Source organism: Mus caroli, unplaced genomic scaffold, assembly GCF_978045245.1.
Source record: "Mus caroli unplaced genomic scaffold, Mus_caroli_1 scaffold_7, whole genome shotgun sequence".
NCBI lineage: Eukaryota > Metazoa > Chordata > Mammalia > Rodentia > Muridae > Mus > Mus caroli.
Genome location: NW_028227262.1, coordinates 138244921 through 138271822, shown reverse-complemented (window position 1 = coordinate 138271822; position 26902 = coordinate 138244921).

Here is a 26902-nt window from a genome sequence, read left to right as displayed (position 1 = left end):
AATGCTGACACCATTGCATACACCAGCAAGATTTTGCTAAAAGGATCCTGATATAGCTGTCTCTTGTGAGGATATGCTGGGCCTGGCAAAGACAGAAGTGAATGCTCACAGTCAGCTATTAGATGGACCACAGGACCCTTAATGGAGGAGCTAGAGAAAGTACTCAAGGAACTAAAGGGGCCTGCAACCCTATAGGTGGAATAACAATACGAACTAACCAGTACTGCCAGAGATCATGTCTCTAGCTGCATATGTAGCAGAAGATGACCTAGTTGGGCATCATTGGGAAGAGAGGCTCTTTGGACTTGTATACTTTATATGTCTCAGTACAGGAGAACACCAGGGCCAAGAAGTGGGAGTGGGAGAGTAGGGGAGTGTGTGTGTGTGGGGGGGGGGAGTGTCTGGCGGCCTTTTGTGATAGCATTTGAAATGTAAATGAAGAAAATACCTAATTGAAAAAAAGCAAACAAACAAACCAAAAAGGATATACCCTTGACCTCTAAAAAAAAAAAAAAACAAAAAAACAAAAAACAAAAAACAGAAGAAACCAAGACCACTCACCATCATCAGAACCCAGCACTCCCACCTCAGCCATTCCTGGATACCACAACACACCCGAAAAGCTAGACCTGGATGAAAAGCATATTTCATGATATTGGTAAAGGACATCAAGAAGGTCTTTAATAACTCATTTAAAGAAATTCAGGAGAACATTGCTAAAGAGTTACAAGTCCTTAAAGAAAAATAGGAAAACACAACCAAACAGATAGAAGGCCTTAAAGAAAAACAGGAAAACACAACCAAACAGGTGATGGAATTGAACAAAACAATACAAGACATAAACAGGGAAGTAGACACAATAAAGAAAACCCAAAGAGAGGCAACGCTGGAGATAGAAACTCTAGGAAAGAAATCTGGAACCATAGATGTGAGCATCAGAAACAGAATACAAGAAATGGAAGAGAGAAAGAATCTCAGGTGCGGAAGATTCCATAGAGAACATGGGCACAACAGTCAAAGAAAATGCAAAATGCAAAAAGATCCTAAGTCAAAACATCCAGGAAATCAAGGACACAATGAGACCAAACCTACAGATAATAGGAGTAGATGAGAATGAAGACTTTCAAATTAAAGGGCCAGCAAATATCTTCAACAAAATTATAGAAGAAAACTTCCCAAATCTAAAGAATGATATGCACATGAACGTACAAGAAGCCTACAGAACTCCAAATAGACTGGACCAGAAAAAAAATTCCTCCTGACACATAATAATCAGAACAACAAATGCACTAAATAAAAATAGAATATTAAAAGCAGTGAGGGAAAAGGTCAAGTAACATATAAAGGCAGGCCTATTAGAATTACACCACACTTTTCACCAGAGAATATGAAAGCCAGAAGATCCTGGACACATATTATACAGACACTAAGAGTACACCAATGCCAGCCCAGGCTACTATACCAGGCCAAAATTCGAATTACCATAGATAGAGAAACCAAAGTATTCCATGACAAAACCAAATTCACACAATATCTTTCCACTAATCCAGGCCTTCAAAGGATAATAACAGAAAAAAGACAATACAAGGAGGGAAACTATGCCCTAGAAAAAGCAAAAAAGTAATCCTTCAGCAAACCTACAAGAAGACAGACACAAGAACAGAATGCCAAATCTAACAACAAAAATAATAGGAAGCAACAATTACTTTTCCTTAATATCTCTTAATATCAATGGACTCAATTCCCCAATAAAAAGACATAGACTAACAGACTGGTGAACACAAACAAGACCGACCATTTTGCTGCTTACAGGAAACCCATCTCAGGGAAAAAGACAGACACTACCTCAGAGTGAAAGGCCGGAAAACAATTTTCCAAGCAAATGGTCTTAAGGAACAAGGTGGAGTAGCCATTCTAATACTGAATAAAATCGACTTCCAACCCAAAATTATCAAAAAAGATAAGGAGGGGGCACTTCATACTCATCAAAGGTAAAATCCTCCAAGAGGAACTCTTAGTTCTGAATATCTATGCTCCAAATGCAAGGGCAGCCACATTCATTAAAGAAACTTTAGTAAAGCTCAAACTACACATTGCATCTCACACGATAATAGTGGGGAACTTCAACACACCACTTTCATGAATGGACAGATTGTGGAAACAGAAACTAAACAGGGACACAGTGAACCTAACAGAAGTTATGAAACAAATGGATTTAACAGATATCTACAGAACATTTTATCCTAAAACAAAAGGATATACCTTCTTCTCAGCACCTCATGGTACCTTCTCCAAAATTCTCTATATAATTGGTCATAAAACAGGCCACAACAGATACAAAAATATTGAAATTATCCCATGAATCCTATCAGATCACCATGGATTAAGGCTGAACTTCAATAACAACATAAATAATGGAAAGTCAACATTCACGTGGAAAATGAACAACAATAGACTCAATGATATCTTGGTCGAGGAAGGAATAAAGAAAGAAATTAAACACTTTTTAGAGTTTAATGAAAATGAAGCCACCTTATACCCAAATTCTGGGACACAGGGAAAGCATTCTAAAAGGAAAACTCATAGCTCTGAGTGCCTCCAAAAAGAAAGTCGCGAGAACATACATTAACAGCTTGACAACACAACTAAAATCTCTAGAAAAAAATGGAAGCAAATTCACCCAAGAGGAGTAGACGGCAGGAAATAATCAAACTCAGGGGCGAAATCAACCAAGTGGAAACAAGAACTATTCAAAAGATCAACCAAAGGAGGAGCTGGTTCTTTGAGAAAATCAACAAGATAGATAAACCCTTAGCCAGACTCACTAGAGGGCACAGGGACAGCATCCTAATTAACAAAATCAGAAATGAAAAGGAAGACATAGCAACAGATCCTGAAGAAATACAAAACACCATCAGATACTTCTACAAAAGGCTATACTCAACAAAACTAGAAAACCTGGATGAAATGCTGACACCATTGCATACACCAGCAAGATTTTGCTGAAAGGACCCCCGATATAGCTGTCTCTTGTGAGACTATGCAGGGACCTAGCAAACACAGAAGTGGATGCTCACAGTTAGCTATTGGATGAACCACAGGCCCCCCAATGGAGGAGCTAGAGAAAGTACTCAAGGAGCTAAAGGAATCTGTAACCCTATAGGTGGAACAACAATATGAACTAACCAGTACCCCCGGAGATTATGTCTGTAGCTGTATATGAATCAGAAGAAGGCCTAGTTGGCCATCATTGGGAAGAGAGGTCCCTTGGTCTTTCATACTTTATATGCTTCAGTTTGGGGCAACTCCAGGGCCAAGAAGTAGGAGTTGGTGGGTAGGGGAATGTGAGGGGCAGGAGGGTCTGCGGGACTTTTGGGATAACATTTGAAATGTAAATGAAGAAAATACCTAATTAAAAACATAAATTAAAAAAAAAAGAAATCCTCAACAGAGTATTTTGCAAGCACCAAAAAAGAAGAAAAATATGAAGGCAGGTTATTTAGCTGTGGTATCAGCAGAGGTAAAGAGTTTCAAATGGTCAGTGTACCAAAATATGTGTTTAAGGAAACCATCAGATGCTATAAATAAATGTCTGTGAGATAGGAAATAAATAAGAATGTCTCTCAGTAAACTAATATTGGAAATATCATATGATCCAACACAAGTCTTGGATACACACCTGAGGGATTAAGAACAACATACCCACAGTGCCTGAACAGTCATGTTTGTTAGAGCAGTACTCATAACAGTCAATATATAAGATCAGCTTAAGTGTCTGTCAACAAATGAATGGATAAAGAAAAAGGCATCCTAACTATGTAACACAATTTTATTTATCCAGAGATGAGATTTAAATTACATTTTTCTCAGGGAAATAGGTAGACTTGGATATTATTACATCAAATGCAATAAGGCAGATTTTAAAAACTTGTCAAATTTTCTTTCATATGGTTAATCTATATGCAAATATATGTGATGTGAAAATTTAGAAGGGTGCAAAGCTAAGACAGGAATTAAAAGCAAGAATAAGGAGCTGGTGAGATGGCTCAGTGGGTAAGAGCACCCAACTGCTCTTCCTAAGGTCCTGAGTTCAAATCCCAGCAACCACATGGTGGCTCACAAACATTTGTAACGAGATCTGACTCCCTCTTCTGGAGTGTCTGAAGACAGCTACAGTAAATAAATCTTAAAAAAAAAAAAAAAAAAGCAAGAATAAGAGGATAGCAAGAAAGGATATGGGAGAAAAAGGATTATCATGTGTTTTATCTCAAATGAAATCTAGATTATATAATTATATACAAATGTATAATATATATGATTTACATTATATATAATGTATAAACATACATTATATAGTGTATGTATATGATATATGTATATAATAAATATGTATATGCTATATATAAAGTACAAATATAAGTATGTATAAATATACATAGTTGCATATATAGTATATATACTACATATATATGGAACTTGAAATCAGAAGAGGACTGTTTGAGGGAAAGAGAACCATTGGATGTGGATAGATGACAAAGAGTACAATGAGGATACATAAATATACTAGCAAATTGAATTAAATCCACCATTTTGTATAGCAATACAATTAAATAGTAATATAAATAAAGTAATAATGATAAATACATAATTAAAATGAGAAAATAAGGGTAAATAAGATTTTAAAAAGAATGAGGTTGGAGTCAAACAATTTCAAAAAATAATGTATATTGAAGCTCTGAGACACAAGAAAAAATAGAAAAGCAGTAAAATTCTTGGGTAGTGAGGATCAAAGAAAAATTGCCCTTGTGTATGGAGTTCCCTCTGCTTTTTCCACTTATTGTCTCATCTTAAGTCTTTCAGTAAGACAATATCAGTAAAGAGAAAATTAAAACCATAACAATGGAGGAAGTTTTGGGAAATAAAATAGAATCTTATAACTAAATAGCTAATTAAATAAAGGAATGAATAATTATCAATTAAGGTTAGAGGGATACATTTTGGCGTTTTATTTAGTATAATTTCTTTCAAAATCTCAAAGCAGTATTAAGCTGTAGAAGTCTTGAGTAAGGAACAGGAAGGTAAAAAGAAATGGAAAAAAGGGCCCGCAGGTTTTCAGAATGCCACCCTATGGGAACTCTGTGAAGCATTCATACCATCTCCTAGGATTGGTTCTGTAAGCCTGCAAGTAAATACACTAAGTGATTGGCTTCACTCTTGTACTGCTTGGATGTTCTTCTCATGAGCATAAATAAAATTATAGGAACCAGACTTTGAGTTAAGAAAACTCTTCTATCCCTTGAGGAAGACTCAGACAGTGGGTACTGGCAAAAAAAAAAAAAAAAAAAAAAAAAAAAAAAAAAAAAAAGTTGTTTCAAAATATTTGCAAGTAAACTGAGGCAGGACAGAGAGGCTTTGAGGCAGGATACCAAATATTCTTCTGTTTATGAAACTTCTTTATCCTTTAAGCCATTTTCTTAGGCCCTGGGGAAAATCTCCTTGCCTCAGCATATTATTGCATATCCAATGCTGTCTTCTCTTACTTTCCTATCCAAAGAAGAGACAATGGCTGTTGTAATAGATAAGATTTGTACAAATAGGTACACAAAAGTTAGCAGTAAGAAGGAGTTTTTCCCATGAACATAAACCTTGAAAAACCAAAATGGCAATAGAAGTTTTATTTACTTTCAAACTGTAATATGATGTAAAATGTGGGGGGGGGGGAAGAAACTTTCCCTAAGGGATAACTGTTTTATCTGTCTCTCTGCATTAAGAAAGATGATAGAGAGGGTGGAAAAGATTCTGGGGACTTTAAGAAAGAAAACAAGAGAACCTTGCAGGTGAAGAGTACTCATATCAAAGGACCTGTCAGAAAGGGTTAGCTAGTCATTTATTGTATAGTGCTCATATCCTTGCATCTACCTATCACCATAACTAAATATTAGAGGTATGTGAGGAGATTTGTTGACAGTCCTCATACACTGGCAGATGAAAATGAAAGGAGAATATTTGGTGCAGGGTACCCTTTCCATTCTGTACTTCACTTTAGTCTTATGTTGCCTATTAGCTCAATTACCACCTGTTTTATATCATTGTCCGCATCCCTGGCCTCACCTAAGAGATTAAGAGTCGCCCAGGGTACAACAGTTTCTTCTCTCACAGAATAACTGACTGAAGGAAGGAGCAATGATTGACTTAGGTTACCATTTGAAGTCCAGCTGTGAGTATTTTATGCCAGCAGCATGTTTGGCCCAATCTTCTCAGTTACATCCAAAACTGTGGAAGAAGGTTCTTTGCCTGAAGGAGGCAACCCTTCTCTGACTTTATATCTTCAAAGAAACATATTTCATGATCAAAGGCATGTCTGTTCCACTTATTTTGGGAACAACATTACATTGAAGTCTGAGCTTTAAAAATGATGAGAAAAAGTTAATCTCTAGGCCACTGCTTCCACATTTTTGGAAATGAATATTCAAAGAGAATATTTTAGTGATACGTCTTGAAACCATGTGATTCTATAAGCAGATATGATATTAGGACAGAACTCAGGGCCTGAAGCATGGTAGAATGTCAAAATGGACTAAGGCTTTGTCCTTGAATAAGATAAACAGTCCCATATTAGATAAAGAATTTTCCAGGACTGAATTACCTTCTCTTGATCTCAATTTTATCTTCAACAGAGGAATTTGCTACCAACTGCAATGATTCTAAATGATTCTCTATACTGACACCAGTATTTAAAGATTTAAATTTACTTCAGGGATGGAGAGGACAGCTCAGGAATTAAAAGCTGAGTGTCACAACCAAAAGAACAGAGTTCAGTTCTAATATACACTGTAACCAACAGTTGTCAGTCAATGCCGGCATGGCCAACCATCACTAGAACCTATCTCAAAGCACAAGAAAATTTATTTGTTTAAACATTTAATAAAAATAATTGCAAAATACTAAAATTAAAACTTTTAAATTTCTTTTCTTTCCTTTTAGAGAGAAAAATAACCAAAATATTACTGCCTCTCTGATGCAAATTGATGGAAGAATTCTCACAAAGAACTAATCACATAATTTCTTCCAAAACCTCTCCAAAGAAGTTGTAAAAAGTTGATTGCTAAATTTTATTCTCTCTAACTCATCATAAAATCAACCAAAGCATGTTCTTTGATAGAGTCATGGTTTTCAGAGTCAGCAGAGACAAAGTAATAAAAATGTACTGTGTGGGAAGTCCCAAGGTACAGCTGAGAAAAGATACACAACTGGCGACTGTACATCAAATTTGTATCTGCTCACAGATTACAAGGCATATGTTCTAGAAAGCTATAAAAGGTAAACACCCAGACTCATTTTTGTGTTCTCTCACACACAAATAGATCCTCAGTGTTTTGTTTTGTTTGTTTGGATGGGAGGGCATTTAGTTTAAGCTTCCACATCCATAATCCATGACTGAAGAAAATTAAGATAGAATCTCAAACAGGGAGGCAGGACCCGATATAGAGGCCATGGAGTGGTGCAGCTTCCTGGCTTGATCCTCATGGCTTGCCCAGCATGCTCTCCTGTGGAACCTGGACTCACTATTAGACAGGGTTTCTCTGTGTAGCCCTGGCTGTCCTGGAACTCACTTTGTAGACCAGGCTGACTTCGAACTCAGAAATCCACCTGCCTCTGCCTCCTGAGTGCTGGGATTAAAGGTGTGCACCATCACACCCGACAGACTCTACCTTAGAAAACCTGACCTAAGGTTGAACTCAAGTTAAGTGACAGGCCGATACTGAGCACCAGTTTTCAGGCTATCCCAACCACCAACAAGAATGTGTCTAACATGAGTTTCTAGGTTATTCTGCAAAAACTCTACATACCTAGAGTGCAAGCCTGCCCCTAACCTTTCACTTCCTAATAACCACCAATCAGAAAAGGAGCAAAGGTGGTTTGTGGTTTGGATCCCAGTACCAGACAATTATGTTAAAGACCATAATGTCTTCCCAAATCCAATGTATACCAGGCTAGATACCCACTTCTTGCCTCTATAAATATTTGCCTAAAACTGGGCTTGAGCTCCCCCACCCCCTCAGAGACAGTAGTCCTGCCTAAGCTCATGCTTGAATAAAGAGATCCTAATGTGATTACATCAAATTTGGCTCATGGGTGGTCTTTTGGTGATTCATGGACATTTCATGGCACAAAAGCTATTTTTCCCCTATTAATCTGATCTATCCATGAACATGGAAGACGTTCCTATCATCTAATAGATAATTCATTGTCTTAAAGTTATTATCGAATAAAACATTTATTTGATAATTATAGTTACCCCAAGTTAGTTTATATTATTTGATGTTGTGATGAAAACTGGTTCCTTTGTTTCTTTCTCAGTTCACTTGTCATTTGTATACAAGATGGTACTGATTTTTGTAAATTGATTTAGTATCCAGCTTATTTGCTGAAAATGATTACCAGCTATAAGAGTTTTCCATTGGAACTTTTACAGTCACTCATATATACTATACTATCATCTGCAAATGAAGAGTTTTTGGCTTCTTTCTTTCCAATATCGATCCCTTTTTTTAATGATGGTTATTTTTATTGGATATTTTCCTTATTTACATTTCAAATGTTATCCACTTTTTTGGTTCCCCCTCCCCCTGAAGCCTCCTATCCCATTCCCCCTTCCATTGCTTCTATGAAGGTGTTCCCCCACCTACCCACTCCTGCTTCCCCACCTGCAATTTATCCTACACTGGAGCATTGAGCCTTCACAGGACCAAGGCCCTCTCCAACATCCTCTGTGACAGATGCTGCTAGAGCCATGGGTCCCTCCACGTGTACTCCTTGGTTGGTCTTTTAGTCCCTGGGAGCTCTGGGGGGTTTGTTGATATTGTTGTTCTTCCTCTGGGGTTGAAAACTTCTTCAGTCTTTTCTGTAACTCCTCCATTGGGGACTTCCTGCTCAGTCCAATGGTTGGCTGTGAGCATCCACTTCTGTATTTGTCAGGCACTGGCACAGCATCTCAGGAGACAGCTATATCAGGCTCTTGTCAGCATGCACTTCTTGGGATCTACAATAGTGTCTGGGTTTGGTTACTCTATATGGGATGGATCCCCAGGTAGAGCAGTCTTTGGATGGCCTTTTCTTCAGGCTCTGCTCTACACTTTGTCTCTGTATTTGCTCCAGTGAGTATTTTGATCCCCCTTCTAAGTAGGACTGAAGCACCCACATTTTGGTCTTCCTTCTTCTTGAGCTTTATTCAATCTGTGAATTGGATCAAGCTTTGGGGCTAATATCCACTTATCAGTGAGTGTATGACATGTGTGTTTTTTGAGGAGATTGGGTTACCTCTCTCAGGATGATATTTTCCAATTCCATCCATTTGCCTAAGAAATTCATGAATTCGTAGTTTTTAATAGCTGAATGGTACTCCAAAGTGTAAATGAACAACATTTTCTGTATCCATTCTTCTGTTGAGGGGAATCTGGGTTCTTTCCAGCTTCTCTCTATTATATATAAGGCTGCTATGAACAAAGTGGACAATGTGTCCTTGTTATATGCTGGAGAATCTTTTGGGTATATGCCCGGGAGTGTTAAAGCTGGTTCCTCGAGTTGTCTTATTGCTGATCTAGCTAAGTTTTTTGGTTTGGTTTGGTTTTTCATTTTTGATTTTTTCTTTTCTTTCTTTCTTTCTTTCTTTCTTTTTTTTTTTTTTTTTTTTTTGAGACAGGGTTTCTCTGTGTAGCCCTGGTTGTTCTGGAACTCACTCTGTAGACCAGGCTGGCCTCTAACTCAGAAATCCACCTGCCTCTGCCTCCCGGGTGTTGGGATTAAAGGTGTGTGCCACCATCACCTGGCCCTAGCTAAGTCTTCAAGTACTAAATTGAATAGATATGGAACACCTTGTCTCATTCCTGATTTTGTGGAATTGCTTTGAGTTCCTATCCTTTAAGTTCATTTTGGCCATAGACTTGCTGTAAGCTATCTTTCTTATGTTGAGGCATATCCTTTGTATACCTAATCTCTCCAGAAGTGTTATCCTGAAAGTGGGTTGGATTTTGTTAAAGGCCTTCTCTGCATCTAAGAAAATGACTATGTGCCTTTTCTCTCTCTTTTGCTTCTATAGTGGATTACATTTTTTTTGTAACTTGGCAACACTTATTCCACAATATATCAAGTTATAATTAATCACATAAACTTTCATCACTCCTTTGAAGCCCTGAAATGGAGAAGAAAAATCTCTGAAAACGAGGACTGAGCCTTCCTCAGATTTCACCATTTTGTTATCTACTAAGAGAAAAGTCCTTACGGAGCTCAAACAAAAAAGAGATATTTAATCTTATATCTTTAGTATGTGATAGACACAAAGCTTTGACTTTTATATAAAGCTTATCTTTAAATATGTTATTGAGTTGTATATCTTTGAACCAATAAGTACCTCTCCAACATCTTACAGAGTCCAGGATGATACCTTCTGTGGCTTTCCTGAAAGGGGACAAAAGCTTTTCTCACAATATACAATGTTACAATTGTAGATTTAATATACGGCAATTAACAGCATGATTTCATTCTCTCACAAACAAAATTTGAGCCACAGACCAACTTATGAGTGAACGTGTTCACACTAATTAATGAACCTTCTGTTTAAAGTTACAAAGAGCATTTAACATAAGGGAAATGTCTAAGAAATAAACCTCATTAAAATAATGAGTCTCTAAGTGTCTCCATACATCAGCTTCAAAACTGTCCTCTCGAAGTAGCATGTTGCAGGAGATTATGTACAAGAACTTGGTGCAATGATCATATCAGGGAGATGAAACTAAATGCTGGCATGTGTGCAGGCAACAAAGAAAAATGCAAAAATTTCCCTTCCCTATGTTGACCCCATATATAATAATAATAATAATAATAATAATAATAATAATAATAATAGTAAAGTCCTCTTGAAAGAAACGAATTAATGTACCCCAACACACAGCTAAAAACACGGAAGAAACATTTTTCTGGTGAGGATATAAGATCCCTTATTATCTTACCCCTGGTCTAGGAGAAGTGGCATGCCGTTTTAATTCAGCTGTCTCATAGGATAAACTGAGCAGGAAGAGCAAAAGCATAAAGGCCCTGGGATAGAAAACATTAAATGCAGGATTCTGAGTTCTGTTCAGACTGTACACCAAGGGGAGAGACTGAAGCGCCTCTTTACTGAAGCAGCAGTCTGGAGTACTCTTATGTAGTATAATAGAATAATTGACCCAATTAGAGTGCTATTCATCAGAAATTAGATTTCTGCAGGTGCCAAGCACAAAGGCTTTTAAGGGCTTCTCACCACCACACTGGAAAAATGCAGGCACAACAAAACTGCAAAATCTGCAATTTAATTTCTTTCCTCCAGGTATCTGCTGAACTTCACTTTAATTTAAAAGACAGATGAAAAGAACTCTGCTTAGGTTCTGTCCCCTTGCCAAGACAGCCCTTTCTCTGTAACCAGTAGCCAGCCATCCCCTCTACCCAGGTTTAAAGAAACAGGTTCAAAAGCAACCACTAGAGCCTCGGATTGAATAATTGAATATTCAACAGGCTATTTCATTCTGAAGCCTGACCAATTCAGGACACCTTTACACCTTTTTTTTTTTTTTGATCGTATTGTAGTCACCACTTAAAATCCAAATCCTAGAATGGTTTCCCCTCATTCTCTCGGACACCTTTCTTCAGAGGCAATCCATAGTGAACAGTTTTTAAACATGAACCTGAGATTGTCATAGAAAACACAAATGGTGGTACAGGGCTTCCTGGGAGCACGAGGAAAGACAGAGATAAGAGAAAGCCCCTTGCATAAAGATAAACTGATTATAGAGTGAGTGTCACCCATTTATTATGTGCTCAGGGTGACAGGGTGCAGGGGCTCTGTTGAGTCTCTGCTTACATGGGGAGGTCAGAAGTTGCCATGAGCTAAACTGTAAACTGGGGCTCAGGAATTACCTAGGCCAGCTGGCCAAGGAACCCCAGGGTTCTCCTTCCTTCCCCTTTCAGTGTTGGGCTCACAGCACAGACCACCTCCTGCTGGATTTAGCAACCATCACCTTAGCTGCTAGAAAGCTCCTGGTCTCCATTTTGCTTTTCTAATAAAACATCTGATTTCACTTGTAGGAAACAAATCCTCTTCGGTGACACTGTTATCTTTCCGGCTACATCACATATAAAGCAACTACATTTTTTTTTAATTCTTTAAACTTTTCACAGTACAATCTTTATGGTCCTCCTGGTCCACCCTCTTACTGTTCCACATCCTATACCTCCTCTCCCATCCCATCTCTAAGACGATGTCTCGACTCCTATGGCCACTGCATCAGACCTCTCCAATCCCTGAGGCCTCAAGTCTCTTGAGGGTTAAGTGCATCTTCTCTCACTGAGTCAAGAGCCAGCAATCCTCTGGTGTATGTGTGTTGGGCCTCATATCGCCTGGTGTATGCTGCCTGGTTGTTGGCTCAGTGACAGAGCAATCCTCGGGGTCCAGGTTAGTTGAGACTGCTGGTCTTCCTATAGGGTAGCCCTCCTCCTAAGCTTTTCCCAGCCTTTCTCTAATTCAACCACCCGGTTCACCAGCTTCGGTCCATTGGTTGGGTGTAAATATCTGCATCTGACTCAGTTGTCATATAGAACTTTTGGAGGGCAACCACACTAGGCTCCTGTTTATAAGCATACCATAGCATCAGTAATAGAGTCAGGCCTTGGGGCCTCCTCTTGAGCTGGATACCAGTTTTGGTCTGTTGCTAGACCTCCTTTTCCTCAGTTTCTTCTCCATTTTCGACTGTGCAGTTCTTTCAGAGAAGAACAATTCTGGGTCAGAGTTTTTGACTGTGGGATAGCAACCATATCCTTCTACTTGATGACCTGTTTTTCTATTGGAGGTAGATTCTACAATTTCCCTCTCTCCACTGTAGGACATTCCATCTAAGGTACCATCATTTGATTCCTGAGATTCTTTCACCTCCCAGGTCTCTGGTACTTTCTAGAAGGTCCCTCCACCTCCTACCTCCCAAGGTTGCCTGTTTCCACTCTGTCTGAAAATTGGAAATAGATCTGTCAGAAGACCCAGCTATACCACCCTTGGGAATATACCCAAAAGATACTCTGCCATGCCACAGGGGTTCATGTTCTACTATGTTCATAGCAGCCATATTTGTGATAGCCAGGAGCTGGAAACAACCCAGATGTCCCACTACAGAAGACTGGATGCAGAAAATGTGGTTCATTTACACAATGGAGTACTACTCAGCTATTAAGAATGAGGACATCCTGAGTTTTGCAGGCAAATGAATGGAACTTGAAAATACTATCCTGAGTGAGGTAACTCAGACCCAAAAGGAGATGTGTGCTATGTACTCACTAATAAGTAATTAAGATATTACTTATTAATTAATAAGATATTAGCCAATAAAGTACAGAAAAGCAAGGACAAAACCCACAGGACTCAAGAAGATTAACAAGCTGAAGGGCCCAAGTGAAGATGCCTCAGTCTCATTTGGGAGGAAGAAGAAAACAAAAATGGTGTTGGGGGTGGGGAGGGACCTGGGTAAGAAAGGGAACAGGGAGGCAAAATGGGGAAAATGATCAGGTATTAGGGGTGGGGTCAGGAGCAGCAACATTTTTATTGTCATAACTATTACTATTTAAACTGTGTTGCATGTGAAGTTTACATGTGCTCATTGGTGGTCGAGGCAAGGTCTTGACTTCTACCTCAGGTCGCCTTTAAACTCAAAATTTTTGTCCTATTCCTGCTTCCTAGGTGCTGGAATTGCTGAGATATTGCACTGACACTTAGCACACAGGCATTAAATGCTGATTTCTGTATCTCTTTGTAGGAGTTTGTACTAGGGCAATTAAGGAATCATCTCTTTGACTCTGTTCTCACCCCTTGTGCCTAGAGCAGTGCAAGGTACATGGCAGATTCTGGAGACAGGTTTGTGAGTAAACAAGTAAAATAAAATCATTTTTCTTAGAGAAATGTAAAAACATAGCATAAAGGTAAATTGGAATCATGTAGAAAAACACCTCTGCCCTCACAGGTTATGAAGGAACAGGATAAAGTTGAGTTTAGCTTCCACCCAGACTGTGGTTCTCTTTGAACTGTCTCTGTTCCCACTAAAACAACATCTGCAGCTCTTATATGTACTCTGAACCTTGCCAGAAAGAAACTTCTTATTTATTCATTTTTTTCTATGTCTAAGAAATGTTGACTTGTCTTGATTTTCTAATCTGTGTTACTCTGCCTTCTCTAAAGCAAACACTGAAGTGGGGCGGAGGAGTAGGAGACATGTGTAACTTTGATTTAAGTCACATACCTCATCTTCTCTTGACCTTTGTGAATATGGAAATTCAAATGAGGTACTGATACTGCAAAGCTAAGTAGCCACTAGAAGGAAAATTAAAATGTCAGTTATAAACATCAAAATTCAGGTCAGCAAATACTCCTTTACCCTTGTTTTAATCAAATACTTCTTCAGGATGCTGAAACTTACCTTTCCTCCTATTTTAGATATTTTGTTGTTTGGCTTTGGCCTATCTCTCACACCACCACCACCACCATTTGGTTTTGGTTTGCATATTCACCAAATTGTAAAATACATTTTATTTAAATGTAAATATGTCAAGATATGTTTCTCATATCATTTTTATTATTTTATGCTCTCCAAACCAGTGACTTATTCCATACCCAACACATCAACTAAATCCCAAACTCCACTCTAAGTCTTATTTTCAAGTCAAGGATATTCTCTAATGTTACATTGACAATGTATCAAGCTATCTTCTAGACACTGCCATGGCTGGAATTCAAAATTGGGTTGGTTCTCCTTTTTGCTCAGTCATGTGATATTGTAAGCTATTTTCTCTTGTAATAGCTACACTAAATTGAATGGAACAGAGCCTACCACATCTTCAGAAGTTATCAACTAATGTGTGGACACCAAATTTTGCCAATCCCATTTTTTTAAAAAAATTCTCTCCATTCCACCTGTCTCTTTTCTTCATGTGCATTACTCTGGCTACTTTGCCCTACTGTAGCCACCCTTCCCCTCAAATTGCCTTTCTAGGTTTCCATTCAGAATAAGTTAAGTATAAATCTGATCACATTGGCTCAGCACTTCTCCTTGCTCATGTGATCCATGTGAAGTTCTTATGAGTATATAGAGGGGTGTTTGGTTTTATGGACTGTTCCTTGCTTCAGCACACTGTCCAGTGAGCATGCCGATTTCCTCAGACTTGCTGAGCACTGTGCACACTGATGCTCTCTCACACTACCCTTGATCTGGGTTCATCATGTCCTTCTAACACCAACACCACTTACTAGCTCTACTCCTCCATTAGGAAATCCTTCAGCGATATCACACAGCACTCCAAATACCTATGGAATTCTGGGTAGACTATGGTGCATTTCCTCTCATCTCTGCATTTTCTAATGTAAATTATGACAGTAATGCTTGTGCTCACGTACTTTTGCTTTCATGCTCACTTGAGATCTCTTTAAAAGCTGATATTTTTCCTTATTCATCTTTATGTTCCACAGTCTAAGGAGGCACACACACATACACACAAAGAAAGAGAGACAGACATACAGACAGACATAGACACAGAGACAGACACACACATATGCATGTACACAAGCATGCAAACACAGACAGAGACACAGACACAGTGAAACATACACAGAGAAACTGAGAGGCACAGAAACAGAGAGAAGGGACACACAGAGAGACAAAAGAGACACAGAAAGACATAGAAAGACACACAGAACTTCACTGTTGCCTAACCTATTATTTTATGGATTAACAACAATAAGGTGGACAGGAGTAAGAAATATACAGGAAATGTAGTCTTTTTTAAATGTAAAAGAACTAATTAGTTTTAATTTCATAGGATAGACTAACTATTATAATTATTAATGGATAGACTAAACTAAAATATTTAGCCATCTTAATTATTTACATTTTATACCATCTAGATTGAACCATCTTGTGATGTATTTTACTGAGAATTTCATTCATTGATACATTGTATTATGAATAAATCTACCATCTATTTCCACTTCTCAAATTTCTCCACTATGTCCTAATCACTTTTTCCTCAAAACTTTGTGGGCTCCTTCTAAAAAACAAAAACAAAACAAAACAGAACAAAACACCAAAAAGCACACAAAACAACCCAAAAAAACCCCTCCCCGAGTCTACTTAGAGCTAGCTATATGCATGGATGTAGGACCATCTCATGGAGCATTTTCTCTCTGAAGAACACTAAAGCCCTAAGTTAGCCACCAATGGTCAATATCTCTTCAACGTGGGATAGGATTTCAGGAGCCCCTCCCCTAACTAAGCTGGAATTTGAGCTATCACGGTCCGGTGCATGCTATCTGTCACAGTTGCTATTAGTTCATATGGGCAATAGTACTGTCCTGTCCAACAAATACTATCTCACGACAGATATTCACTACCTCTGGATTTTACTATCTTTCTCCTTCTTTTTCTGGGTTGGTCATTAAGTCTTTAGGGGTTTGTATGCATTGCACAGTCTCTTGTTCTCTGCATGGTGGCCAGCTGTGGTTCTCAAAATTAATTGCTGGAAAGATTTTTTTTTTTCCTGATGAGCTTTAGGAATGTACTAATCTATTGGTATAAAGGTAAGAATTTAGGCAGTAGTTTATTAGGATACCAATTTAGCATAATAATAATACGTGGTTCTTGTACTTCTCTATGACTAAGACAGCTGTAGCATAATTAGTAGCGTCAGACACGTGTTCTCACTTTTAGAGTGAGTTAAAATTCAATTAATATTTATAATGTGGTTGGTTATTTCTGTAAAATCTGTTCCACTTCAACAGCTGGGGGCATATATTGATAGCCTTTTGTTATTGAATCCCACAGGATTCACAGACTTTTGGTTATTTTTTCCCTTGGAAGTATAAATAGAAGCATTCAAGTCAACGGCAACTTGCTTTCTCCATGTCTACAATTCAACCATGTGACATCTTCAGAAAATTGGTCCTACTACCAAGTTCTGGAGGGTAACCAGGAACAATAGTAATAGCTTAATGTTTGTTTGTGAGGAAGTCAATGGGACAACACTGACCAACAACTCAAAAAGACATACATACACAAACATACACACAAACACACACACACACACAAAGAGAGAGACAGAGAAACAAGATACATGCAGAGTACCAGTCACCGAGTTTTTTGCACTTGATATGGTTTTCTGTAGAAGTGTTGCTTCAAGTAATACAAGCTGATTAGTAAGAAATTTAGAACTATATATGAACACTTCTCGGTCAAATAACATTTCTGAGTCTTCAACTCTTACAGGAGTGAATTCATAAATTGTAATATAAAGCGGAAATTTGACAGAGCAAATCTAGTGGACATAATAATCCAAAGGTAATACCAGGTTTATTTCTAATAAATAGTATCTTGTGTTAATTAATTTTAACTACCTATGTCAAATGATTTTATAGTGCATACATAGATAAGATACTTGAGTAAATTATACATCTGCATACTCATACCTTTCAGTGTAATGATTAGCATGTTTTACTTTCGGTGCAGTTTTATCTTAATGTTTCTAGCCAGCATAAGAGACTCATCAAAGCAATGAGGGTGTCAAATTTACCTTCTAGTTCAATAATCTAAATGCTTGAGTTTAATTGATATCCTTATGAATGAACAGTTTACTTTTCTAATTCAACTTAATCCAAGTCTTTTACATGCTTGCCATTGAACTTCCGAAGAGTCTTATTTCTTCAGCAAAATAAGGCACAGGAAAGCCACATGACTTCCCCCCTGTGGAAGGAAATTGGACTGATCACTTTGTATAATGAAGCCCCACATCCCTATGGTCAGAATAGGTGGTGTAGCTTTCATAACGCCCTATGTAACATCCCCCTGCAAAAACAGAGTTTTTGTACAGCAGGTCCCACATTAAAAAGAACAGCAAAACCAGAAAACTGAAGCAACACATAGGGCACTCAGTTTATACAAACAGTGCCTCCAATATTGATCTGACAGACCTCCAGTGGAGTATAAGGTAAAAACAGACTTAGTAAAGGAAACCACAGTTATCCTTGGATTCCCATCACCAGAAGGCTGTTGGTGATTGATGGGGATCATATTGTTGTTATTTGAAGTCAATAATAGAAAGCCTTGATTAAAAATCAAAGCTTCAGTCTGAGCCATTTGGCTATGCATTAGAGAGTCCAAGAGGCTTTTAAATGGTAGGAGGAACATCTTGCCAATAAGCCAGGGGATAGTTAAATCACAGACACACTGTGGGGGCTTCTATTCTCTTTTAGAGACTTAGGAAAATAATATCCAAACTCTGGTGTTCAGGCTCTGGGATGTCAAAGAGCCCTCCCCAAATTGTTATATGGGAAAGCAGTTCCCTATGTTGAAAAACATCTAGGGAAAACAAAAAAACAATATGTAATTGGAGAAGGTAGTGGACTCTGTCCAGAACACATTCGTGAAACTGTGTGAAAGCCCTATATCCCTGAAACTGTAAAGAGGATTCTGTGCAGCATGACCAGAGAAGAGGACTTTGACTTGATTGCAATAACTCCTCCCCAAAGTAAAATTTTACAAAGTAAACTACAGGGTATTTGTTCATAGTCTAAGGAATACATAAAGAAGCAGTAGCTTTGCATGCATTGCCTGGTTTTAGTAAAATGGGAAAAAGGAATACTGACTAAGAGGCTATACAACTCAGTCATGTTACTGTGAGAGGTCATATAATTTCTACCACTAATGAGGAAATAGAGGCTGTGATCTCTCTCTCTCTCTCTTTACTTGAGACAAGGTTTCTCTGTGTAGCCATGGCTGTTACTCTGTAAACCAGACTGGTCTCAGACTCCATTTGCCTCTGCCTAATAAGTAATTCCATACCACCACCACCCAAATCAATTAATGTATATCTACAACTCTTAAACTGTTAAATTCTTTCTATTATTTTTTGTTATTAACCCAATATAATTTTTCTTTTTTATTGGATATTTTCTTTATTTACATTTCAAGTATTAACTCCTTTCCTGGTTTCCCCTCCAAAAAACACTGTCCCCTATTACCTTCCCCCTCTCCCTGTTCACCAACCCACCCACTCCCTCTTCCTGGCCTTGACGTTCCCCCACACTGGGGCATAGAGCCTTCATAAGCCAAGGGCCTCTCCTCCCATTGATATCTGACTAGGCCATCCTCTGCTGAGTATGCAGCTGGAGCCATGAATCCTACCATGTGTGCTCTTTGATTGGTGGTTTAGTCCCTGGGAGCTCTGGGGTTACTGTTTAGTTCATATTGTTGCTCTGCCTATGGGGCTGCAAACCACTTCAGCTCCTTGGGTCCTTTTTCAAGCTCCTTCATTGGGGACCCTATACTTAGTCCAATTCATGACTGAGTATTCACTTCCGTATTTTTCAGGCACTGGCAGAGCCTCTCAGGAGACATCTTTATCAGGCTCCTTTCAGCAAGCACTTGTTGGCTTTTGTGGGTTTTGTAAATGTGATGGATCCCCAAGTGAGTCAGTCTCTGGATGGTCCTTTCTTCTGTCTCAGCTCCAAATTTTGTCTCAGTAACTCACTCCATGGGTATTTTATTCCCCGCTTCTAAGATGGATAGAAGTATCCACATTATGGTCTTCTTGAGTTTCATGGAGTTTATGAATTGTATCTTGGGTTTTCTGAGCTTCTGGGCTTCTGGGCTAATATCCATTTATCAGTGAGTGCATATCATGTTTGTTCTTTTGTGATTGGGTTACCTCATTCAGGATAATATACTTTATATTCATCCATTTGCCTACAACTTTCATAAATTCATTGTTTTTAATAGCTGAGTAGTACTCCATTTTGTAAATGTACCACAATTTTATATCCATTCCTCTGTTGAGGGACATCTGGGTTCTTTCCAGCTTCTGGCTATTATAAATAAGGCTGCTATGAACATAGTGGAGCATGTGTCCTTATTACCAGTTGGAACATCTTCTGGGTATATGCCCAGGGGAGGTATTGCTGGATCTGCAGGTATTACTATGTCCAATTTTCTGAGGAACCACCAAACTGATTTCCAGAGTGGTTATACCAGCTTGCAATTCCACCAGCAATGGAGGAGTACTCCTCTTTCACCACATCCTCTCCAGCATCTTCTGTCACCTGAATTTTTGATCTTAGCCATTCTGACTGGTGTGAGGTGGAATCTCAGAGTTGTTTTGATTTGCATTTCTCTGATGAATAAGGATGTTGAACATGTTCTTAGGTGCTTCTCAGCCATTTGATATTCCTCAGTTGACAATTCTTTGTTTAGCTCTGTACCCCATTTTTAATAGGGTTATTTTTTTCTCTGGAGTCTAAATTCTGCTTATAAAAACTCACTGTGAAGTTGTACATACAGTACAATTAACTTTCTGCATATTAAGGTTTCAATAAGATTTATCAGTACCTACCCAAAATCTTGTCCAAGCATTTTTCCTCTCATGTAAGCATGATCTACTCCTGCATAGATGGTCAGGGCTAGTTCAGATTTGTTTCAAAACAGACAAACCTGAACTAAAAGACCACTCAATTTTTTCACCTCTGCCTACATTTGCATCCCTTAGATATGATATATCTTTGAAATCAATCATGTTTCGTTTCTGTTTAAAATTTTCTTGTTTGATATTAACATTCAGCTTAGATCAAAGGAATTTGGCCTTAGAATAGCATTGTTTTCTGGCATATTTTAATATTGCTCAAGAAGGCATGGTAAAATAAAATGATATTTTGGGTTTTCTTCCTTATTTACATTTTAATTTAAGAGAGATGTCATTATTTTACTATTAACATGGGGAGAGAGGGAGAAAGAGAGAGGGAGAGGAAGGGGGAGGGAGAGGCAGAGAGAGAATGCATGGTCTGCAGGCTCTGTGTCCTTCAGTTCTTTGTTCTTTTCTCTTTCCCTTTTCCCTCCCATTTCTTTCTTCTTCTCCACCCCAATCTCTTCATATTTTCTTTTTCCTCTTCCCCTCTTACTTCTTTCTTACTTTCTCTTCCTCCATTCCCCCCTGCTTTTCTTTCTTATACTCTACTTTTGCCATAAAACCATCTCACATATAGCCAGAGGCTCTCACCAAAGGCCAAGAAAATGAGGTTGTCCTAGCTTGAAATTTCAGTCAGCAAAACCAAGAGATAAACTGACATGTGGTGTGTGTGTGTGTGTGTGTTATGTGTGTTCAGGTATTTTGTTTAAGGAACACAAGTGGATTAGAAAATGCATGTATATGCCTGTACTGGCTAGTTTTGTGTCAACATGACACAACTGGAGTTATCACAGAGAAAGAAGCTTCAGTTGAGGAAATGCCTCCATCAGATCCAACTGTAAGTCATTTTCTCAATTAGTGATCAAGGGGGAAAGGCCCCCTGTGGGTGGGACCATCCCTGGGCTGATAGTCTTGGTTCTATAAGAGAACAGGCTGAGCAAGCCAGGGGAAACAAGCCAGTAAAAAACATCCCTCCATGGCCTATGCATCAGCTCCTGCTTCCTGATCTGCTTGAATTCCAGTCCTGACTTCCTTGGTGATGAACAGAAGCATGGAAGTGTAAGCCCAATAAACCCTTTCCTCCCCAAATTGCTTCTTGGTCATGATGTTTGTGCAGGAATAGAAACCCTGACTAAGACAATGTTCCATATGAAATATTTCTAATAGGTTAAGAAGCTAGGATTTCCTTTAAGCTTATATCAATCCATCATCAGTTTTTAAGTAGTAATATAAAATGAAGATGAAAATAATAATTAAAAAAGACAACACTGATGCAGCTTGTGTCCCCTATGTTATGGAAAGGACTGAAGGACCTGAAGGGGATTGCACCCGATAGGAATGACAAAAGTATCAACTAACTGGACTCCTCAGAGCTCCCACGGACTAAGTCAAGAACCAAAGAACATACAAATATAGCAGAGAACTGTCTTGTCTGGCCTCAGTGGGATGGGATTGCTTGCTCCCGTGGAGGCTTGATGCCCCAGAGAAGGATGCTAGAGAGGTGATGTGAGAGTAGGTGAGTGGGTGGAGGAGCACCCTCTTAGAGGTGAAGGGAAGGAAGAATGGGTTGAGATGCTTGTGGAGGGGGGACCAGGAAGAAAGACAACATTTGAAATGTAAATAATAAAAAGTAAATAAACAGAATAACACAATGTATTCACTATGATGATATACAATGCCATTTGGCATTTAAAAAACAACATTGATATGCTATCAAATACATCAATATATAGAATTTAGTTGGGAAGTACTACAAATATTTGAGTGCATAAAATTTATTTGGAAAGAGTTACACCCATAGCACAAGGTAACAATCATCAACTACATTATTAAAATATCTTTGAACTTTCCAATCTTTATTATTTACAGGTAATAAAATTGTGAAATTTAACTTGTAACCCAGTGAAAGAAAAAAACCAATCCAATAATAAAAAAAGAATTTGGGAAAGAAAAAGAACAACAAAATCAATGCAGAACATAAGCAGAAATAATACAATGCCATTGAAATGGAGCTATTACAAACAAGTAAAGATACTACTGAAAACAAATTACTACAGGACACTCATCTCACCCTGCATGAGAAGTGATGATCCTTAAGTGATCACATCACAGTGCACTTAGCACTAGTCGAGGCTTTATTAAAATACTCAATCTTATCCTCAGCTCAACAGTGTGTCTACACAGAAAGCACTGAAGAAAGGTACCAATCACCACCACCAAATGCCAAGGTATCTGAAGATATAGTGCTTATATTATGTTGGCCTCCCCCTGCTTATTAGACTATTGTTTTAACACCAGGAATCCCTTAAAATTAATCTCTAGAAACATGAACTACAAGGAAAAGTCTAAACAGACAGCACTGTTAATACCATTGCTGTTTCTATGCATCTTCGGTGACAGACAATAACTGGGCTTCTGCAGTTATCCAAAGCTCTATTAAGAAAAGACCTAAGGCAAGAAGAAAGTAACTTCTTGCTGGTTCCTCTGTTGTCCTTCATTGTCTCTGTTAATTAAATTTGTCTAAGACTGCCTGTAGTTACTCAACCACGGTTAGTGAAATGGCCTCATTGTGTTATGATGCCCTGGCTTCAAGAGATGACTGTGTGGACACACTCTGTTGTACATTCTTGTGTACACATTCTTCATTTATCTACTTTTCTCTCATTTCAGCACTTAAATTTGTGATTCTCCTTCTGTAGTTAGGATTTAACCCCCCAAAAAACGATGTTTAACTTTTAGAGCAGGCTTTTATTTGTTACTCCATTTGATACTCAGTGTTCTTCAACATTCCATGTAAGGTTCTCACCATCTTGTCCCCAGTCTCATCAGACCAATCTGCATTCACACTGTTAGCCATCAATCGTATAACAGTGCCTCGGATGGTTTATGAGCCATTTTTTTTTGTCCACTTAATTTTTTGAAAGGTACGAATTATATAAATATAGAAATATAGAAATATAGAAATATATTTCTATGTCAACTTTTCTATATATAGGCAGCTAAAATTAAGGATGACTAAAATGGAGCAATTCAATTTACACTTGAAGTCCTTCTTAATTAATTTTTATCATGCTTTCATCAGATTTCTATAGTTGGGAACTTCTGATGCATCTTTCATAGATATTGTCTCCTACTCACCTTGCCCAATAGATTTTTGACACTAATGCCTTACTAAGTTAATGTCTCTCTAATTATTTCCTGTATCTCTTCATATTTTCCTCAATTTTCTCCTATGAGTACTTCATCCCCCTATAAATTAAAATAATCATCAAAAATAGAAATAAAATCTATTTCGTATCATGCATACATATGTGTGTGATTTCATTTCTTACTGCAAGTATGTGTGAGGTGGGTATGTGCCAATGCATCCATACAGAAGGAAGAAAACTTTCATATTCCTTTCCCAACTGCTCCCAGCTTTTGGGGTTTTCAATGTGACTGGGCATGCATGGCTTTTCATGTGGGTGCTGAATATCAGAATTCTTGTTAAGCTTCATTTTCCAAGCTATCTCTACACACACACATACACACACACACACACACACACACACACACACACACATATGGTGTGTGGGTATGGATGTGTCAGGATCTTTGCTACGGCATGCCAGCACATCTTTGCAACGGCATGCCAGCACATGCATAGTCTGTGCAGCTCTTGTTCATGCTGCCCATACAGTCTCTTTTGCAACTTCAGGTGAACCCCATTTATTACTCTTACTTTCTTTTTTTTGTTTGTTTGTTTGTTTTGGAAATAAGAACTATCCAAAGAATCAACCAAATGAGGAGCTGGTTCTTTGAGAAAATCAGCAAGATAGATAAACCCTTAGTCAGACTCACTAGAGGACACAGGGACAGCATCCTAATTAACAAAATCAGAAATAAAAAGGGAGAAATAACAAGTCCTGAAGAAATCCAAAACACCATCAGATCCTTCTACAAAAGGCTATACTCAACAAAACAGGAAAACCTGGAAGAAATGGACAAATTTCTAGACAGATACCAGGTACCAAACTTAAATCAGGATCAAGGTAATGATCTAAACAGTCCTATATCCCCTAAAGAAATAGAAGCAGTCATTAATAGTCTCCCAACCAAAAAAAGCCCAGGACCAGGGTTTAGTGCAAAATTCTATCAGACCTTCAAAGAAGATCTAATTTTAGTTCTTCACAAACTATTCCACAAAATAGAAGCAGACAGTACCCTCCCCAATTCACTCTATGAAGCCACAATTACTCTGATACCTGAACCACAGAAAGACCAAACAAAGATAGAGAACTTCCCACCAGTTTCCCTTATGAATATGGATGCAAAAATACTCAATAAAATTCTCACTAACCAAATCCAAGAATACATCAAAACAATCATCCATCCTGACCAAAAAGGTTTCATTCCAGGGATGCAGGGATGGTTTAATATACGGAAAACCATCAAAGTAATCCACTATATAAACAAACTCAAAGACAGAAACCACATGATCATCTCGTTAGATGGGGAGAAAACATTTGACAAAATCCAACACCCATTCATGATAAAAGTCTTCAAAAGATCAGGAATTTGAGGCCCATACCTAAACATGATAAAATCAATCTACAGCAAACCAGTAACCAACATCAAAGTAAATTGTGGGAAGCTGGAAACAATCCCACTAAAATCAGGGACTAGACAAGGCTGACCACTTTCTCCCTACCTATTCAACATAGTATTTGAAGTCCTAGCCAGAGCAATTCGACAACAAAAGGAGATCAGGGGATACAAATTGGAAAGGAAGAATTCAAAATATCACTTTTTTGTAGATGATATGATAGTATATATAAGTGACCTTAAAAGCTCCACCAGAGAACTCCTAAACCTGATAAACAGCTTCAGTGAAGTAGCTGGATATAAAATTAACTCAAACAAGTCAATGGCTTTTCTCTACACAAAGGATAAACAGGCTGAGAAAGAAATTAGTGAAACAACACCCTTCACAATAGACATAAGCTTTCATAGTCTCTGGTGAGAAGACTGGTGTAATTCTAATAGCTCTGCCTATATATGTGACTTGGCCTTTTTCCCTTACTGATTTTAATATTCTATCTTTATTTAGTGCATTTGTTGTTCTGATTATTATGTGTCAGGAGGAATTTCTTTCTGGCCCAGTATGTTTGGAGTCCCATAGGCTTCTTGTATGTTCATGGGCATCTCTTTCTTTAGGTTAGGGAAGTTTTCTTCTATAATTTTGTTGAAGATATTTAGTGTCCCTTTAATTTGAAAGTCTTCATTCTCATCTATATCTATTATCCATAGGTTTGATCTTCTCATTGTGTCCTGGATTTCCTGGATGTTTTGAGTTAGGATCTTTTTGCATTTTGCATTTTCTTTGATTGTTATATCCATGTTTTCTATGGAATCTTCTGCACCTGTGATTCTCTCTTCCATCTCTTGTTTTCTGTTGCTAATGCTCATATCTATGGTTCCTGATATCTTTATAGGATTTCTATCTCCAGAGTTGTCTCCGTTTGGGTTTTCTTTATTGTTTCTACTTCCATTTTTACATCTTGGATGGCTTTGTTCAATTCCATTACCTTCTTGGTCGTGTTCTCCTGTAATTCTTTAAGAGAATTTTGTGTTTCCTCTTTAAGGACTTGTACCTGTTTAGAAGTGTTTTCCTGTAATTCTTTAAGTATTTCTACCTGTTTAGCACTGTTCTCCTGTATTTCTTTAAGTGAGTTGTTAATGCCCTTCTTAAAATCTTCTACCACCATTATGATATATGATTTTAAATCTGAGTCTTGCTTTTTGGGTGTGTTCGGGTAGCCAGGACTCACTGTGGTAGGCATACTGGATTCTAATGATGCCCAGTTGTCTTGATTTCTGTTAGTAAGATTCTTACATTTGCCTTTTGCCATCTAGTAATCTCTCTGGTGTTAATGTTTTAGCTGTCTATGGCTGGAGCTTGTTCCTCCTGTGATTCTGTTAGCCTCTGTTAGTACTCCTGGGAGTCCAACTCTCACCTGAGTCCCAGTGGTCAGAGCACTCTCTGCAGGCAAGCTCTCCTCTGGCAAGAAAGCTGTCCAGGGGACTGGTTCTCAGCTCTGCCTCCTGGCTGAAGATGAAGGCCTTAAGGAACCTTGTCCAAGAAGCCCTGTTGCTTCTGCCACCCAAGGGCTCTCCAGTGATAATGAGGTCCTGGGTGTACTAGGGATCCTGCAGAGTTTAGAGTCCTCTGGGGGACCTTGGTGCTCTCTGCTGGGTTCAGACAGAAGCTGGCGGGTGGTATCTTTCTTTCAAAATATTTAATTCATCTTTGTAACCCAGGGATATTTTCTTGAAATAAAGCCAAGAAGAGATTCTGGAGATATGAAAAAGTAGTTAATAGCACACAATGGTGCCCCTATGAAAG